At 44.1% G+C, this 18386-nt stretch overlaps 1 protein-coding gene across 5 annotated transcripts in view; it reads left to right on the forward strand.

The window, feature by feature from the left end:
- EEPD1 (endonuclease/exonuclease/phosphatase family domain containing 1) overlaps window positions 1-18386 on the forward strand; it is a 141874-nt gene that overhangs the window by 90763 nt on the left and 32725 nt on the right. The window lies entirely within an intron of this gene.

Below are 18386 nucleotides of genomic sequence, written 5' to 3' on the forward strand. Positions count from 1 at the left end.
TGAATATACACACATGCACATCCGTAAACACTACCTCTTTTATTATGTGTTTTGGGAGTGTTTTTTTACTATGATTTGGGCTTGCAATTAACTTAGTTTCTGCAACAATTGAGTGCTTGCTCTGTGCTAAAATTGTACTATTTACCATGGGGGATGAAGTTACAGTGATACATTTGATTGTAGAGATACATTTACATTTGAAGGGCATGCATAGAATCCCAGAATGTCAGAACTGAGGGAGACTTTTAAGATCATCTAATCCAACCCTGTCGTTTTGCAGACAGAACACTGAGGCCAAGGCAGTTGAAGTGCCCCCTGCCCCAGGTCCACAGCAGGTGCACTAGTAATCTGGGACTCATCCCAGCAGACTGGGCTCCATTTCCCAGATCCCCTAAGTGCAGCCAGCTGCCCATCATCTATGATCTCATTTAATCTGGACATCAGCCTTAGCAGGCATACTGGACGATTCTATCTCTGCATTTCCCAGGAGTGGGAGCAGGTCCAGAGGATCAGTCCTGGCCTAGGTAATGGGGCACCAATGACCAGGTCTTCTGATAGTGTGACTTGTAGCAAAACAGACTTGTACAGTTGGTGTTAGCCTCCTCTAGCAGAAGGGACAGAGAATGTGGGATGGGGGATAGAGAGGAGGCAGTAGCAGGTTCAGAGTTCCAGATGTGGACAGTGTCAGAGAAGCACCTAAAGGTTCAGGAGATGCAGGGTGTGAGGGCTGCCTGGAGACCATCCACCTAGCAGGAGGTTACGGGAGCCAAGAGCACATCTGAGAGGGTGGAGAATGTGGATTGGACACATCCTTCATTTGGGTTTGGTGTCCAAATGAATTGCTTCAAGAACCTTAACTTATAAAAATATGTATACTTTAAGGTACTTTTTTTTTTTTTAGACAGAATCTCACTCTGTTGCCCAGGCTGGTGTGCAGTGGTGCGATCTCAGCTCACTGCGACCTCCAGCTCCTGAGCTCAACCAATTCTCCCACCTCATCCTCCCTAGTAGCTAGGATTACAGGCTTGCACCACCACACCCAGCTAATTTTTTCTATTTTTAGAAAACATTGGTTTTACTGCATTGCCTAGGCTGGTCTCAAACTCCTAGCCTCAAATAATCTGCCCACCTCAGCCTTCCAAAGTGCTGGGATTACAGGCATGAGGCACCACCCCCAGCCAGATACTCTTTAAAGTGTGTGTGTGTGTTTGTGTGTGTGTGTGTGTGTGTGTGTGTTCTTTTAAAAATATCAAAATGAGATTCTTCAGATCCCTTAGATTATTTTCCCCACAACACTTAGCCCTTCGTGTAGTCGGAGCTGAACTCGAATACCACCTTGAATGATCAGTATTCATATATACATATGAATTTGTTTTTTCCATTAGGTTGAGCCAGATCAGTCAGTGGCTAATCATGAGTAAACTCATTATAATCACTTTCCTGGCTAAATTTCTGTCAGCAGGAAGCTGGCAACTTCTCCTTGAAAGGGCTAATGAGCAGAATTGTGGAGCCCAAATTCTGCGGCGTGGAGTCTAATGAGGCTCACTGCAGCCACCACAGCTGCCACCAGCTCCCCTTCACAAACTGAGCACGCAGGATCCACGCAGCACCTTGCTGCCACAAAGTGGGCATTTTAGTGAATTATGAGCTAGGCTTCATGGTTCATTAAATACACACACACGCACGCACGCACACACGCACAGATTTTTTCCTTATGCTTTGAAAATCATCACAAGATACCACACGTATTTAGAGGTTCTCACTACCTTTTTCTTTTTATGAAAAGCTTTTCTTCAAAGTGAGCAAAAATTAGAGTCCCCAAATAGGACTTTTAAATTGTCTTTAGCTCTCTCAGCTATCAAAGACAAGCGAATTAAACCATGAAGGTTCATTTTAAGTGTGCTGCATTACCGAAGTTTGAAAGCATGACGTGTGATGGCGAAGTTGTGCCCCCGGCCACCGCTGGCACGGGCAGCTGATATGGTGCTGTCAAGTTCCTGGGCAGCGTATTTCATGAGCCTTTGCGATGTCCCTCTCCTTTGACCTGTCATCCCGTTCCTGGGAGTGTATCTTAAGGAAATGATCCGTAAAAATGGAGAAATAATAAGCACGCTATAGCATGCTTTATAATTGTGAGTAAGTAGGAGGCAGTTCAGTGCTGTGTGGGAAGAGAGAGGTTAAAAAATCTGGGGTAGATCTACCCAAGGACCTAGATGCCACATTTCTATGAGGCTGTGATAAGATCTTTTAGCCTCATAGAAATGTGGTATGATATTTGCCGTAAGGGAGAGTAAGCCGTTATACCTACTGCGGTTACAACTATGTAAAACATATTCTTTCAACCAGTGTGTATTGAGCACCTCCCTTCATCAGGGCTCGCTCGAGGCTGGAAGATGCCTACAGCTGCGGACCGGACCTTTCCCTTTCCCATCTCCTGTAGCTCACATTGTAACTTAAGAGGAAAACCTTAGCAATCACACAAATGTTTATTTAAATACAGTAGTGAAAGTGCTTAAAAAAAAAACAAACAGGTTGTCAAGAGAGAGGTCCTCACCTAATGTTCTCATGACATCAAAAAAATATTTAAGGCCAGGTGCAGTGGCTCACACCTAATCCCAGCACTTTGGGAGGCTGAGGCAGGAGGATCACTTGAGCCCAGGAGTTAGAGACCAGCCTGGGCAACCTGGTCTCTGACTCCTGGACTCTCTAATAGTGAGACCCTCTCTCTACAAAGTTTTTAAAAGTCTCTCTAATGGTGAGACCCTCTCTCTACAAAGTTTTTAAAAGTCTCTCTAATGGTGAGACCCTCTCTCTACAAAGTTTTTAAAAGTCTCTCTAATGGTGAGACCCTCTCTCTACAAAGTTTTTAAAAGTCTCTCTAATGGTGAGACCCTCTCTCTACAAAGTTTTCAAAAGTCTCTCTAATGGTGAGACCCTCTCTCTACAAAGTTTTCAAAAGTCTCTCTAATGGTGAGACCCTCTCTCTACAAAGTTTTCAAAAGTCTCTCTAATGGTGAGACCCTCTCTCTACAAAGTTTTCAAAAGTCTCTCTAATGGTGAGACCCTCTCTCTACAAAGTTTTTAAAAGTCTCTCTAGTAGTGAGACCCTCTCTCTACAAAGTTTTTAAAAGTCTCTCTAGTAGTGAGACCCTCTCTCTACAAAGTTTTTAAAAGTCTCTCTAGTAGTGAGACCCTCTCTCTACAAAGTTTTCAAAAGTCTCTCTAGTAGTGAGACCCTCTCTCTACAAAAGTTTTTAAAAATTAGCTGGGCATGGCAGCACATACTTGTAGTCCCAGCTACTCAGGAGGCTGAGGTGGGAGGATCACTTGAGCCCGGGAGGCTGAGGCCACAGCAAGCTATGACTGCACCACTGCACTCCTGTCTGGGTGACAGAGCAAGACCCTACCTCAAAAGAAAAAAACGTTAAAAATAATAATTAGATAACTTTGTTTCCATTTTCAGCTTTTAAAATCAATTTAATATTCCTGGACTGAACTTTTTAAGATCCCCTGGGCAGCTGTGGCTGGAGGAGCAGGAGGAATGGAATAGGTGGCTGGAGGTGTACAGGGCTAGAAGGGCGGATGGTACACAGAGATGGAGCCGCCCTGAGCTGCCCAGAATCCTGCACAGGGAGGCCCTTCTAGATCAGAGCAACCTATGGTCAGTCTGCAGGTGAAATCTGGCCCATAGCTTGCTTTATAAAGTTTTATTGGAACACAAATATACCCATTCAGCTTATTTTCTGTGGCTGCTTTCCACTGTAACAACAGGTTAAATTGTTGTGACAGACAGTATCGCCCGAAAAGTCCAAAATACATCTCACTTGTCCTTTTACAGAGAGAGAGTTTGCCAACTGTCCTTTTAGATCAGCGGTGCTTGGCTACTGGCCCCTTTAAATATCAAATGAAAGCTTCATGCCCTCATCCCAGAAAGATGCATATATGTACCTCTCCACACACACAGGTACTCGTTGAAGTCCATACTCAGGAGGTCCCGACGCTCCTGAAGCTTCTCCATGGAGCCCTCGGGTTAATACTTCTTGACACTAGTGGAGGAAGGATTCATTTCTTTCCCCCACAACATGTTGAAATTGCGTCTCTCATCTACTGAATGAGATAAACCTAGTGAGGAAATGAATCAATCCTTACCAGTGAGGTTTAGTGCCCAGTCAGTGGGGTGGGGGGGGGGCATTTATGTGGTTAGATTCCAGCCAGATTTTAGACAATATCAGGTCCCACTGGTATAGAAACAACATCCCATCCGTTCTCTCTTTGTGGCTTATGGTTTGACCCCACATGGGTTATTCAAAAGGAATTATCTGGTTTATAGACACCTGTGCTTCCATTCTTAATCTCCTTTCTAGAACCATTTCCTTCCTCTGTAACTTCAGACACATGTAGGTCTTCTTACACCTGCAGTCGTGCTGGCATTTGCCCTCCTGTCATTTTTGCCACTGTCCTATTTCTCTTCTTTCCTGTGCTGATAGTTTTCTTAAAGGTAAATTCTCATCCTGTACAGCCAGCTTCATCCCTTCTCGGCTGTCCTTAACTCAGGAACCTGGCCCTGTCCCAGTTAATCTAACAAAGTCATAGCTCACCTTCCCCAACTTCTACTAACCCGAAGCATTTTAGTCTTCAAAAGCGTTTTGCTTTCTAGTATTAAAAAGTATTATGAAATAATTTTATGTTACATTTAAAGTTACATATATGCAATAATTTTTTGGTAATTTCTGTACAGTTACTTGGTTTTTATAATGAAAATAGTGATTTTACATTGAAATATATATTTTAATTTTGCAGCCACTTAAACACAACAATATGAATTCAGGAGTGCGAAAAGGAAGTAAATCATGCCTGGAGCTTGGCTTATCTCGGTCAAATGAGCCGCCTGGGGGTCTGCACCGCTGCCATCTTTCACTCCGATGGTTATTTAATTAATTTTTCTTCATACTCTAAAAGTTTTGTTACTTCTCAGTCTTCCAATTGATTCTGGATTTACTGAAGAAAACAACCGAAGTCTTATAATATCCATGTGGATTACAGACTCAGGCAGAGGCCAAGGCAGGGCCTATCCCAAGGACGGAAGAGTCATTTCAGTCAGGCCTAAAGGTTTTGGGGGTGGAGTTGCCATTTGCAGTAGTTGTGTACAGGAGAGCCTGGCTCATTCTGGCCAGGAAAAGTCATGCCCCCTACCCCCCCGCCTCCATGTTTTGCTGAGACTTCTGTTACCATCAGCTAGAGAGAGTTACGCTGGCCTGTCATGGTGGCTCATAAATGAGAGGCTGGTTCTGTGAGCTTGTCCAGCCCATGGTTTAAGCATAGCGTGCCCGTGCTAAGAACTTTTCCTGTGCGCGCTCTACCTCCTTGAGATGCCGTCTTTTTTCTGGGAGGGCACCTGGAGTTTCCAGTTCTGATAATGACAGAGCAACTTATATCAGAATAACCTTCCCTCAAATAGCAATATAAACGCTAGGGAAAATGCACACGAGTATTTGAAGGTACCAAAGTGGGGCCGAAGCAGGCAGAAACTGGAGGAGCTTTAGCCACTGAGAGAAGGAACCAGCTGTTGGTGAGGTCTGCATCGATCTGGCTTTCTCCCTCATGGTTCACCCCAGACCACGGGGGCAGCCAGAGCTCAGACAGCAAGTGGACGTCTCTGGTGTGATAGCATGAGTGTTCTCTCCTTTTTTTTTTTTTTAAATCAGTCTAGGTAAAGGTTTCTCAATTTTTGCTAAATTTCTCAAAGAACTTTTGGTTTCATTGATTTTTCTTCTTTTTTTTCCCACCCTCTATTTCATTAATTTCTTCTCTCATCTTTATGTTTCTCTCCTCCTTCCTTTAGGTTTAGTTTGATCTTCTTTGCCCACCGTCTTAAGGTGGAAGCTTAGGTTATTGATTTACATCTTTCTTTACATCACTAAAGAAGATCTACCCTATAAATTTCACTCTAAGCGCTGCTTTAGCTAGTATGCTGTATCTTAATTTTAATTCATCTCAAAGCATTTTTAGAGTTCCCTTGTGATTTCTCCTTTGGCCCATTAGTTATTTACAAGTGTGTTATTTAATTTCCACAAATTTGTGAATTTCTTACTTTACTGATTTCTAATTTCATTCCATATCACTGTGGTCAGAAAACATATTTTCTATGACTTCAGTCCTTGTAAATGAATTGAGGCTTGTTTTATGGCCTAGCATAAGGTCTGTCCCAAAGAATGTTCCATGTGCACTTCAGAAGAATGTGTATCCTGCTTCTGTTGGTTAGAGTCTTCTATGGATGTCTGGAGGTCTAGTTGGTTTATATTGTAGTTCAAGTCTTTTACTTCCTTGTTGATCTTCTGTCTGGTTGTTCTGTTATTGAAAGTAGGTATTGAACTCTCCAACTATTATTATTGAATTGTTTTTCTCTTGAATTCTCTCAGTCTTTGCTTTATGTATCTTGGGGTCCTGTCATTAGGTACACATATATTTATAATGACTGGGTTTTTAATTGATTGACTCTTTTATTATTATAGGATGTTCCTCCTCAACTCTAGTAACAGATTATGTTTTAAAGTCTATTTTTCTTATATTGTAACTTCAGCTTTCCTATGGTTGCTATTTGCATGATATACCTTTTTCCATCCTATTGCATTCAGTTACTTGTATCTCTGCATCTTAAATGTGTCTCCTGTACACAGGATATAGTTGGATCTTGTGTTTAAATCCAGTTTTAGTCTGCCTTTTTACTGGATTGTTTAATCCATTCATATTTTATATTATTGCTGTAGTTGAATTTATGTCTGCCATTTTACCTCTTGTTTTCCATGTCTTAGGTCTTTTTTTGTTCCTGTGTTCCTCATTACTTTCTTTTGCATTAAGTGAATGTTTTCTAATATGACATTTTAATTATTTTAATAATTTTTTCACTATCTTGAGTTAATTTCTTAGCGATTGTGCTAGAATTTACTATATATATATATTTAGTTGTACTTTAAGTCCTGGGAAAGCTGTGCAGAACGTGCAGGTTTGTTACATAGGTATACACATGCCATGGTGATTTGATGCGCCCATCAACCCATCATGTACATGAAGTATTTCTCCCAGTGCTATCCCTCCCTTAGCCCCCTACTCACCAACAGGCCCCAGTGTGTGATGTCCCCTTCCCTGTGTCCACGTGTTCTCATTATTCACCTCCCACTTGCGAGTGAGAACATGTGGTGTTTGGTTTTCTGTTCCTGTGTTAGTTTGCTGAGAATGATGATTTTCAGCTTCATCCATATCCCTGCAAAGGACATGAACTCATCCTTTTTTATGGCTGCATAGTATTCCATGGTGTATATGGGCCACATTTTCTTTATCCAGTCTATCATTGATGGGCATTTGGGTTGCTTCCAAGTCTTTGCTATTGTAAATAGTACTGCAGTATACATATGTGTGCATGTGTCCTTGGAGTAGAATGATTTATAATCCTTTGGGTATATACCCAGTAATGGGATTGCTGGGTCCAATGGTACTTCTGGTTGTAGATCCTTAAGGATTTGTCACACTGTCTTCCACAATGATTGAACTAATTTACACTCCCACCAACAGTATAAAAGTGTTCCTATTTCTCCACATCCTCTCCAGCATCTGTTGTTTCCTGACTTTTTAATGATCAGCATCTAACTGCCGTGAGATGGTATCTCGTTGTGGGTTTGATCTGAATTTCTCTAAGACCAGTGATGATGAGCTTTTTTTCATATGTGTGTTGGCCGTATACATGTCTTTTGAGAAGTGTCTGTTCATATCCTTCACCCACTTTTTGATGGGGTTGTTTTGTTTAAGTTCATTGTAGATTCTGGATATTAGTCCTTTGTCAGATGGATAGATTGCAAACATTTTCTCCCATTCTGTTTGTTGCCTGTTCACCCATTCAGGAGGCACAGAGTCAGGGACCACTTGAGGAGACAGTCTGTCCCTTATCGAGCTCAAGCGCTGTGCTGGGAGATCTGCTGTTCACTTCAGATCCAGCAGGCAGAAACATTTAAGTCTGCTGAAGCTGTGCCCACAACTGCCCCCTCCCCCAGGTGCTCTGTCCCAGAGAGATGGGAGGTTTTTTTTTTTGAGATGGAGTTTTGCTCTTGTTACCCAGGCTGGAGTGCAATGGCGCGATCTTGGCTCACCGCAGCCTCCGCCTCCTGGGTTCAGGCAATTCTCCTGCCTCAGCCTCCTGAGTAGCTGGGATTACAGGCATGCGCCACCATGCCCAGCTAATTTTTTGTATTTTTAGTAGAGACGGGGTTTCACCATGTTGACCAGGATGGTCTCGTGATCCACCCGCCTCGGCCTCCCAAAGTGCTGGGATTACAGGCGTGAGCCACCGCGCCCGGCCTGATGGGAGTTTTATCTATAAGCCCCTGACTGTGGCTGCTGCCTTTCTTTCAGAGATGCCCTGCCAGAGAGGAGGAATCTAGAGAGGCAGTCTGACTACAGCTGCTTTGCTGAGCTGCAGTGGGCTCTGCCCAGTTTGAACTTCCCAGCGGCTTTGTTTACCCTGTGAGGGGAAAACCGCCCACTCAAGCCTCAGTAATGGTGGACACGTCTCCTACCACCAAGCTCAAGTGTCCCAGGTCAACTTCAGACTGCTGTGCTGGCAGCAAGAATTTCAAGCCATTGGATCTTAGCTTGCTGGGCTCTGTGAGGGTAGGATCTACTGCACTAGACCACTTGGCTCCCTGGCTTGGGTCCCCTTTCCAGGGGAGTGAGTGGTTCTGTCGCCTGGTGTTCCAGGTGCCACTGGGGTCTGAAGGAAAACTCCTGTAGCTAGCTCAGTGTCGGCCCAAATGGCTGCCCAGTTTTGTGCTTGAAACCCAGGGCCCTGGTGGTGTAGGCACCCGAGGGTATCTTTTTGTCTGTGGGTTGTGAAATTTATGGGAAAAGTATAGCATCAAGGCCAGAATGCACAATTCCTCATGGTCCCTCACGGCTTCCCTTGGCTAGTAGAGAGAATTCCCCCACCTCCTGTGCTTCCCAGGTGAGGCAATGACCCACCCTGCTTCGGCTCATCCTCTGTGGGCTGCACCTGCTGTCTAACCAGTCCCATTGAGATGAGCCAGGTACCTCAGTTTGAAATGCAGAAATCACCCACCTTCTGTGTTGATCTTGCTGGGAGCTGCAGACTGGAGAGTTTCCTATTCACCCATCTTGCCAGCCTCCCCATATATATCTTAACTTACCAAATTTGTACTAACTTACTTCAAATTTGTACTCTATTTCAGACTTATGCTCACTTAATGTTAGTAAGATATAGAAATGTTACTATTACAATAGTAACATTTTCCCTCTTTCCCGGTTTGTGCTGTTGTCTATGCATCTGTATATGTTACACCTTATACTATACATTGTTATAAAAATCATCATTCTCATATATATATCTATATATATAATTTTTTTTTTGAAACAGAGTCTCACTCTGGTTGCCCAGGCTGGAGTGCAGTGGCCCAGTCTCAGCTCACTGCAGCCTCAACCTCCTAAGCTCAGGTGATTTTCCCACCTCAGCTTCCCGAGCAGCTGGGATTGCAGGCACGTACCACCATGCCCAGCTATAATAGTTTTTTTTTATTTTTAGTAGAGACAGGGTTTCTCTATGTTGCCCAGGCTGTTCTTAAACTCCTAGACTCAAGTAATCCTCCCACCTTGGCCTGCCGGAGTGTTGGGATTACAGGCATGGGCCACCACGCCCGGCCTATTATCTTACATATGTTTATGTCTTCTAAAGTAGACAAGTTACAAAGTAGAGTAGTGTATATTTACAGAGTTAGCTATATTAACCATTTCGTTTACCATTTCTAGCTTTCATTTTTTCCTGTGAATTCCAGTTACCATCTGGTAGACTTCCTCACTCCAATACATCTCTAATCCCATGTAGGTCCTTTGTCATTATGTTTACCTATATTACATTTCATGTTACAGGCCCAGCAGTACAGTCGTATACCCATTGTTTTACACAAATGCTTTCTAAATCAGTTAAGAACATGGAGGAGGAGAAATATGCATGTGTGTCTTTTATAAATACCTTTACTGATGCTGTTTATTTTGTCATGAAGATTCTACTTGGTCTGGGGTCACTTACTTTCGGCCTAAAAACCTTTCTTTTGGGTTTCTTGTCAGGCAGGTCTGTTAGCAACAGATTCTCTCCATTTTTGTTTGGGACTGTATTTCATCTTCATTTTTGAAAGATCGTTTTCCTGGATGTAAGATTGGTTGATGTTTTTGTCCTTCAGCGCCTTGAATATGCCATCTTACTGCCTCTGGCTTCCTTTGTTTCTGATGAAAACTCAGCAGTTAATCTTTCTGGCAACACGTGATTTTTGAAAGCTAGATGTATTGCTGGGGGCTGAAGGTGATATTTATTGAGTGTGGTTTTTCACTTATTGGGTTCCTGAAGAGCAACTCATGCTTCTTTGATGTCCCAGAGCTGGACTGGATTTGGTGACAGTTTCCTTTGCTTGAGGAGACTTCTAAGGCAGTATTTGCAAAAAGTCCAACAAAAACATTTCAGATGGTTTTGGCAAAGATAAAAGGCAAAGGAGAAAGCCTCCTGATATTCTAGAAAGATCAAGGACTTTGTAGTGAGAAAGACCTGAGTTTCACTCTCAAATACTAGATCATAAAATCATTTTAGTACATTTCACCCAGTCTTTGTTTCAGTATAATCAGCCCTCCACATCTGTAGATTCAACCAGCCAAGGATTGAAATATTCAAAGCCAAAAATGTTGCATCCCTACTGAACTCGTACACTTTATTCTTGTCATTATTGCCCAAGCAATAGAGTATAACATGTATTTACAAAGCATTGACATTGTATTCAGTATTATAAGTAATCATCTATAGGAAGCTATGCATAGATTATATGCAAATACTATGCCATTTTGTATCAGGGACTTGAGCATCTGTGGATTTTGGTATTTGAGGGAGGTCCTAGAACCAGTCCTCCATGAATACCAGGAGATGACTGTATATGTATAGATGTATGTGCGAATGTGTGCATGGACGAATGGGTGGGTGGACAGATGACTGTATATGTATAGATGTATGTGCAAATGTGTGCATGGACGAATGGGTGGGTGGACAGATGACTGTATATGTATGGATGTATGTGCAAATGTGTGCATGGACGAATGGGTGGGTGGACAGATGACTGTATATGTATGGATGTATGTGCGAATGTGTGCATGGACGAATGGGTGGGTGGACAGATGACTGTATATGTATAGATGTATGTGCGAATGTGTGCATGGACGAATGGGTGGGTGGACAGATGACTGTATATGTATAGATGTATGTGCGAATGTGTGCGTGGACGAATGGGTGGGTGGACAGATGACTGTATATGTATAGATGTATGTGCAAATGTGTGCGTGGACGAATGGGTGGGTGGACAGATGACTGTATATGTATAGATGTATGTGCAAATGTGTGCGTGGACGAATGGGTGGGTGGACAGATGACTGTATATGTATAGATGTATGTGCAAATGTGTGCATGGACGAATGGGTGGGTGGACAGATGACTGTATATGTATGGATGTATGTGCGAATGTGTGCATGGACGAATGGGTGGGTGGACAGATGACTGTATATGTATGGATGTATGTGCGAATGTGTGCATGGACGAATGGGTGGGTGGACAGATGACTGTATATGTATGGATGTATGTGCAAATGTGTGCGTGGACGAATGGGTGGGTGGACAGATGACTGTATATGTATAGATGTATGTGCAAATGTGTGCGTGGACGAATGGGTGGGTGGACAGATGACTGTATATGTATGGATGTATGTGCAAATGTGTGCATGGACGAATGGGTGGGTGGACAGATGACTGTATATGTATGGATGTATGTGCAAATGTGTGCATGGACGAATGGGTGGGTGGACAGATGACTGTATATGTATGGATGTATGTGCAAATGTGTGCATGGACGAATGGGTGGGTGGACAGATGACTGTTCGCAGGCAGAAAAATAGAATATACCAGGTTGCCACATAAAGATTGATTTGTTGCTATGAGTCATGGTCCAGAATGTTGGAAAGTCGCGGTCCCAGTCCATTTATTGGGTGGAGGAAGACCCACTCTGGGATTTTTCCAGTAATGAAAGGGCCTCTGCTTGCCCTTGGGTATATCCTAAGCACTTTTCCCTCCGGCCTTGTTAGTCTGTTAACTCTGTTTTACTTCTTAGCAGAAAGAAAATGTGCCCAACTCACTGCTGTCCCTTCAAAATTGTTGCACATAGGCACCACCTCACACAAACTCTCACACAGCCACAATGACACGAGTTACATGCAATTTCCTGCTTTTTTCAGTCCACCCTCAAACACCTCTTACCAGGAAATGCTAACAATGACTTGGTGCTGAGAGAACTTTCAATTCACTTTTTTAGGTTTCTGAGACTTTTCATGAATGATTCATTCATTCATTTCTGGAGATCATGACTTTGTATTCTGCGAAGTTTGGGCTGGTCAGTAATTTTAAGTGCAACAGAAGAGCAGGCAGGTGAAACTGTTTTTGCTGAGTTGCTAAACACATTCATGCTTGATGGTCTCAGCAGGTAAAATTATCCTGATTGAGCAGGCCATTAAAGCTTGCTTTGCCAGAAAATAATTCAGTGGAGAGTTCTGTCACTGCTAACAGTGCATTTGGAATGAGTAACTCCTACAACTGATAAAATATTTTTATTAACCTTCAGGAGGCCTTGAAATGACGAGTTTAGGCCTGCACAAGATTTCAAATTTTGGGGTATGCATCCAACCTTGTTTCAGAAATTTTGCTCCATCCTTGTAGAAATTCAAAAGTGTTCACTGACATCCCGTTGGAGCATTATCCAAGACCCCTTCTAGATCCTGGACTTGGTTGCCCACCACCACCAACTCTGCCACCACCCTGTTCTTGCCCATGCCCTAAGACCTGCCCCCGTCAACTCTTGTCCGTGAAATGCAGACTCATTTTTACCTGCAGAATTAGCCTGGCGTGGTGGTTCACATGCATAACTCCAGCATCTTGGGAGGCTGAAGCATGGAGGATTGCTTGACCCCAGGAGTTCGAGACCAGCCTGGGCACTGCAGGGTTAGTAGTGGCGAATCCAGAGGATCTACAGCAACCTTATTTTTTGCCTCCTCAGAGGGTCTTTTTGCCTTGTCTGAGGGTCATCAGGCAGAGTGAGAGACCATGGCAGGTTTTACAGCAAGAGTGAATGTTTCTTAAAAACTTTTAGAGCAGAAGCAAAAGGAAGTCAAGTACACTTGGAAGAAGGCCAAGTGGGTGACTTGAGAGATTCAAGTATGTGGTCTGACCTTTGTCTGGGGATTTCATATGTTGGCATCTTTTCAGGAGGTTGTGTCTCGTCTCCCCTGATTCCTCTCTTGGAGCGGGTTGTCATTGTGCCCAGTGGGCTGCCAGCACGTGGGAGGGGAGCATGTACGATGTGTTTAGTGAAGTTGTGCACATGCTCACTTGAGGCATTGTGGCCTCACCAGTCGAGTGTTCCTGGAATAAGGTCATATACCAGTTAAACTCTGCCATTTTGCCTCTAAGTACACATGTTTGAGCCTACTCACCCAATTCCTGGGCTCTTATGGGGAAGCTGCCAGTCACCAACTCCAGGTGTCTATCTGTTGGGAGACTGCCTTTTCCTGGGACCGACTGTGACCAGTTACTATTTTAGGGAGACAGTTTTTACAACTCCCTGACCATCACTTGATGGTCGCCTGACAGTCCTGGTATACGGGGTAGGGGAGAGCCCTTTCCTGTCCTACTCATGTCTGACTAGCTACCTGCTCTAAGAATGGGAGATTCTGTCTCCATGAGATATAAAATAATAAAAACATTTGTTCATGGTGGTGCATGCCTGTGGTCCCAGCTACTTGGGAGGCTGAGGTAAGAGGATTGCTAGAGCCCAGGAGTTCAAGTCCAGCCTGGGCAACATGGTGAAATTCCATCTCTACAAAGTATACAAAAATTGGCCTGGCATCATGGTGCACGCCTGTAGTCCCAGCTACTCAGTAGGCTGAGGCGGGAATATTGCTTGAGCCCAGAAGGTTGAGGCTGCAGTGGGCTGTGATTGTACCACTGCACTTTAGTCTTGGTGACAGAGACACCCTGTCTCAAGGAAAAAAAAAAAAGCAGAATGAATTATGTTTGAAGAAGAGAGCCAAAGGAAATAAAGCAGCACCGCACATAGAGGTGACCCTGAACTTACCTGCTCTCTTGGTTCACCTGTCAGTGACTTCCTGCCCAAGGCGGCCGTCAAGTGATCTATGGTAGAGGCTCCTTGGAAGCACTGTTGAGTCACAGAGCAGAGCATCTTCCCAGTGTGCATTGCACTGGGGATTTGCAGGGCTCAGAAGTGTCCAGGATCAAAACAAGATCCCCAGCACGTCCCAGGGGTAAACCTGGAAAAGGTGTCACGTTCCGGGGTTGGGAGAGCATCAGGGCCTTTCTCCCGTGGTTACAATTCATGAGGCCACAGTTTTGTATTATAGCTCACCTCCAGCAGGTAAGTTCTGTGTTCCCTTCCTCGACCCACCTGCCGAAGTCTCCTAGATGGAGAATAAATCACTATGTAGTGATGGTTTCTTTTGTTTCTCTTGACCCACACCTTCTTGTCTGACACTTGCTTTCCAAAGACGTTGGCGGGTCAGAGGGGAGGAAGTAACAAGAATTTTGATGCTTTATTTCAGGATGTGGCAGGGATGTTTTTTATGGTTTCAGTGCTTAATTTATTTGGAAACAGCACTCAATCAGCTTTGATTTATGAAAAAGTTACATGTTTGTGGGAGAGGGAGAGACTTTACATGGATAAAGCTCACACCAGTTAATTGGTATTCATACTATGGCTAGAAAAGTGAAAATTCTAGAAAATTTTAAATTAAGAAGAAAAACTAAAACATACAGAATTACAGTTTGGTTTCTCTAATTTCATTTTGTTTCACTTCTGCATTAATATTGTTGCCAGAGTAACCCTTTGGAAACACAAGCTGGATCCTATTACTCCTTCCTTAGAGTTGCTTTGGGGGAATCCCGCACTGGGGTCAGGACAATAGACACGGATTTGAGTCCTAGCCCAGTTATTTACCCCCTGGGTGATCTTGAGCCTGTTACTTAACCCCTTCAGCCCTGCATTCCTCCTCTGTTGAGCAAGGATGATGATGCCTCCCACCCACGCAGAGCCATCATGTGGACCACATTGTAGCACGTGCGTGGCACGTGCACGTGGCATGTGCCTTTACGTGCATAAAGGTCCTGCATTGGCACACGGTGAGCATTCTAGGAAATGCAAGCTGCTGTGGTTCCAAGTCATTAATATGAAGTGTCTCTTCCCGGCCGGCAGGACACCGTCGTGGCATCCACGATATGGCCCTTGCCTGGTATTTAATTTGATTTTTGTAACCCGTCTCTCTTACTCTGGTCCAGTTTGCTTTTGGCCCACCCACTCCCAGTATGCTGGAGGGAGCCAGAAAAGCCTGTGGAACTAGCACCAAACAGTTTGTCTATTTTTAAGCACTTCTGGCCAAAAATTTAATGGGAAGGGAGCTCAACTAAAAGATGAGGATTTGGCTTTAGTGCAAAAGAAAACTGAGAACCAGTGACTCTCAGGAAGTGAGAATGCTATTTCATGAACTGCCACCTGTAGTTCTTGCTCCCCACACTGGAAAAAAAAAATCAAATCCGTTTGGTTTGCCTTGAAATAAAATAGGAAACATGCAGGCTTTAAAGACTAGAATCTGACATAATGCAAATGAATATAAAGTAAGTCATGAATCAGCAGGACTTTCACCCGGGGATTTGAAGCCTTTATTTTTATGATTATTGCCATTGCAGAGGAGAGCCGGCTGCATAAACACCATTTAGAGTAGCCGAAGGCTGGCATTGCATAAGAAAAATGGCAACCAGAATGATTTCCCTGAGGGTCCGTAAGTCCTAATTCTGCTTAATGCGACAATTCCTGAAAAGCTCTGGGTTCTTCACAGAAATATGCATGTGAAGTTCTGGGAGCCTGGCAGGCTAGAGCCTGCCTGAGAGGGAACTAGCAGTCTTCAGTGTTTGCAGACTGAAAGAATGTATCCCTGGGGTTAAAAGAATAATTGGGTGCTCATGTCAAAGAGTAGGGATGGGGAGTTTTTATCAACCGCCAGCTCGGTCCTACTCACAAGTCATTTTCTTTGCATTTGAGCAACTAAGTAATTATTAATCCTTTCCCCTTGTGTTGGCTCTCCTCCATCTTCCTTTTTCCCACCCCTGCCCTTTCTGTTGGCATATCTGACTTTTGACACCTCAGGGGTAAACATGCTCCTAGGATTCAGTTTTATTGTTGGGTGGTTTCTTGGGTTTGGAGACTGTCTCTCTCCTGTGTCTGTCTTACCCATTCTTTGAGCCTGTAAACTTTAAAACATCAAAGAGGAAGAAAACTCTAGAAAGGGAGATCATTGGTTGGCTAAATCAACATGGTTTGTTTGAGGAAACAAGTTATCATTACCTTGCAAACCTGGGGCAGATCCCTTTTGCTTGCAAGCTAAATGTTGTAACAGGCATGGCTGACATTTCCTGCCGAATTTGGGGTTCAGCATTTCAGTAGGGAGTGCCAAGGGAAACTCTGCTTTCTCAGCTTTCCTCACCGGCATGCCTCTCAGGCATGTAAACCTGAGAACCTGTGGAGGGAAAGGGCCGGTTCAAACCATGGCGTGGCCATCCCAGTGTTTTGCTGTCACCTGGGGCTTGCCTCTCTCTGCCTGTAACTTTCCTAGACTCCCCAGAAATAGCCACAAAGTCCTCCAGAAATCAGTGCTATTTTCAGACCTGCTTCCACTTAGAATAATTCATTTCAATAATTACAAGTTTAGTGCCCAATTTGGAAAGAAGTACTTATTTTATTTGCCCTAAAACTGTTTCTTTTTATACTTCAAACAGTCAGTATTCCAAGAATTACTGGGCTGCGCACTCCCCTCCTAGGTGCTCAGTAATCTTATGTGCAGAGACGCCTTATGTTTCCAGTGTAGAGGCAGCCTCCCCAGTGTAGAGGCAGCGGGTGGAGCGCTGACCTCCCAGGTCCCCTGACGGGAGCTCCGCCACAGCCATAGCCCAGAGCAGCACCTGGGGCCTGTGAATTCCTCAGTGCTGACTGAAGGAGTGGTTCCTCAACGTCTAGCCCATCACACAAGTCACTTTGTAAATGATTGAGGTATAATTCACCTAACGTAAAATGAATGACCAACGATTTTAAAGTAAACAGTTCAGCAGCATTTAGGATCGTCACGTCTTATACCACCATCATCTCCATCTAGTTCCAAGATATCTTTATCATCCGAAAAGGAACCGGAAGCCTATTAAGTAGTCACTCCCCATTCCCTCTCGCCCCAGCCCCTGGCAACTACCAATCTGGATTCTGCCCAAAGTAGGATTTACCTACTATGGCTGTCTTATACAAATGGATTCATACAATATGTAGCCTTTTCTGTCTATCTTTTTCACTAAGTATAGTTTTCGAGGTTCATCTGGGTATCAGTACTTCATTGCTTTTTCATGGCTGAATAATATTTTATTGTGTTAACATACCACATTTTGTTTATCCATTCATCTGGCGAATGCTTGCGTTGTTTTCGTCTTTGGGCTACTGGGCCTAGTGCTCCCGTGGACATTCACGTAAAGGGTTCTCTCCTTTGGACGAAGCACATTAACTCCTGATTATCTCTGGAGCCTGTGCACGGCTGTCCTCCCAGTCAAGCTCCCCACCTCTCTTACTTCAGTACTCAGCTGGCATTTTTGTGACCACCCTGGCCCTTCTGCAACCCGTACTCTATATCATAGACCCTTGGACTTTTCAAAATTCAGATCCCCTGTTCAAACCCTGCAGTGACCCTAGGATTGCTCAAGGGATAAGAAACAAACTTCTTCCAGGGTGTGGGGAGGCCCTGCGTGGCCAGGCCTCTGCAAACTCATTTCCCCACCCTGCCCCTCCCTATCTCTGCTGCAGCCACACTGGCCTCTCTGTCCTACAAACTCTCCATGCTCTGGCCCACCACAGGCCCTTTGCACATGATGTCTGTGCTGCCTAGAATGTTCTCCCCTCCTCTTGGTGTGATTAACTCCTCTTATCCTTGAGGTCTGGGCTCAAGCATGACCTTTTCGGAGAAGTTTTCCCCAACGAAGTCAACACCAACACCATCCTGGATGCACACAAGCTCCTGGAAGCAGCCCTCTGCAGCCCGGGCCCCAGCTGCAGATCTACGTGCAGGAGATTATTTGTAAGACTGTAAGCTCAGGTTGGGCAAAGGACCATGTCTGTTTTGTGCCCTGTTATAGCTCCAGAATTGCCATGCACTGGATGTTGTATCCCCTGCCCACTACCAGCTTCCTACGTTCAAGTCCTAATC

The sequence above is a fragment of the Callithrix jacchus genome, chromosome 11 (assembly GCF_049354715.1).
Source record: "Callithrix jacchus isolate 240 chromosome 11, calJac240_pri, whole genome shotgun sequence".
NCBI lineage: Eukaryota > Metazoa > Chordata > Mammalia > Primates > Cebidae > Callithrix > Callithrix jacchus.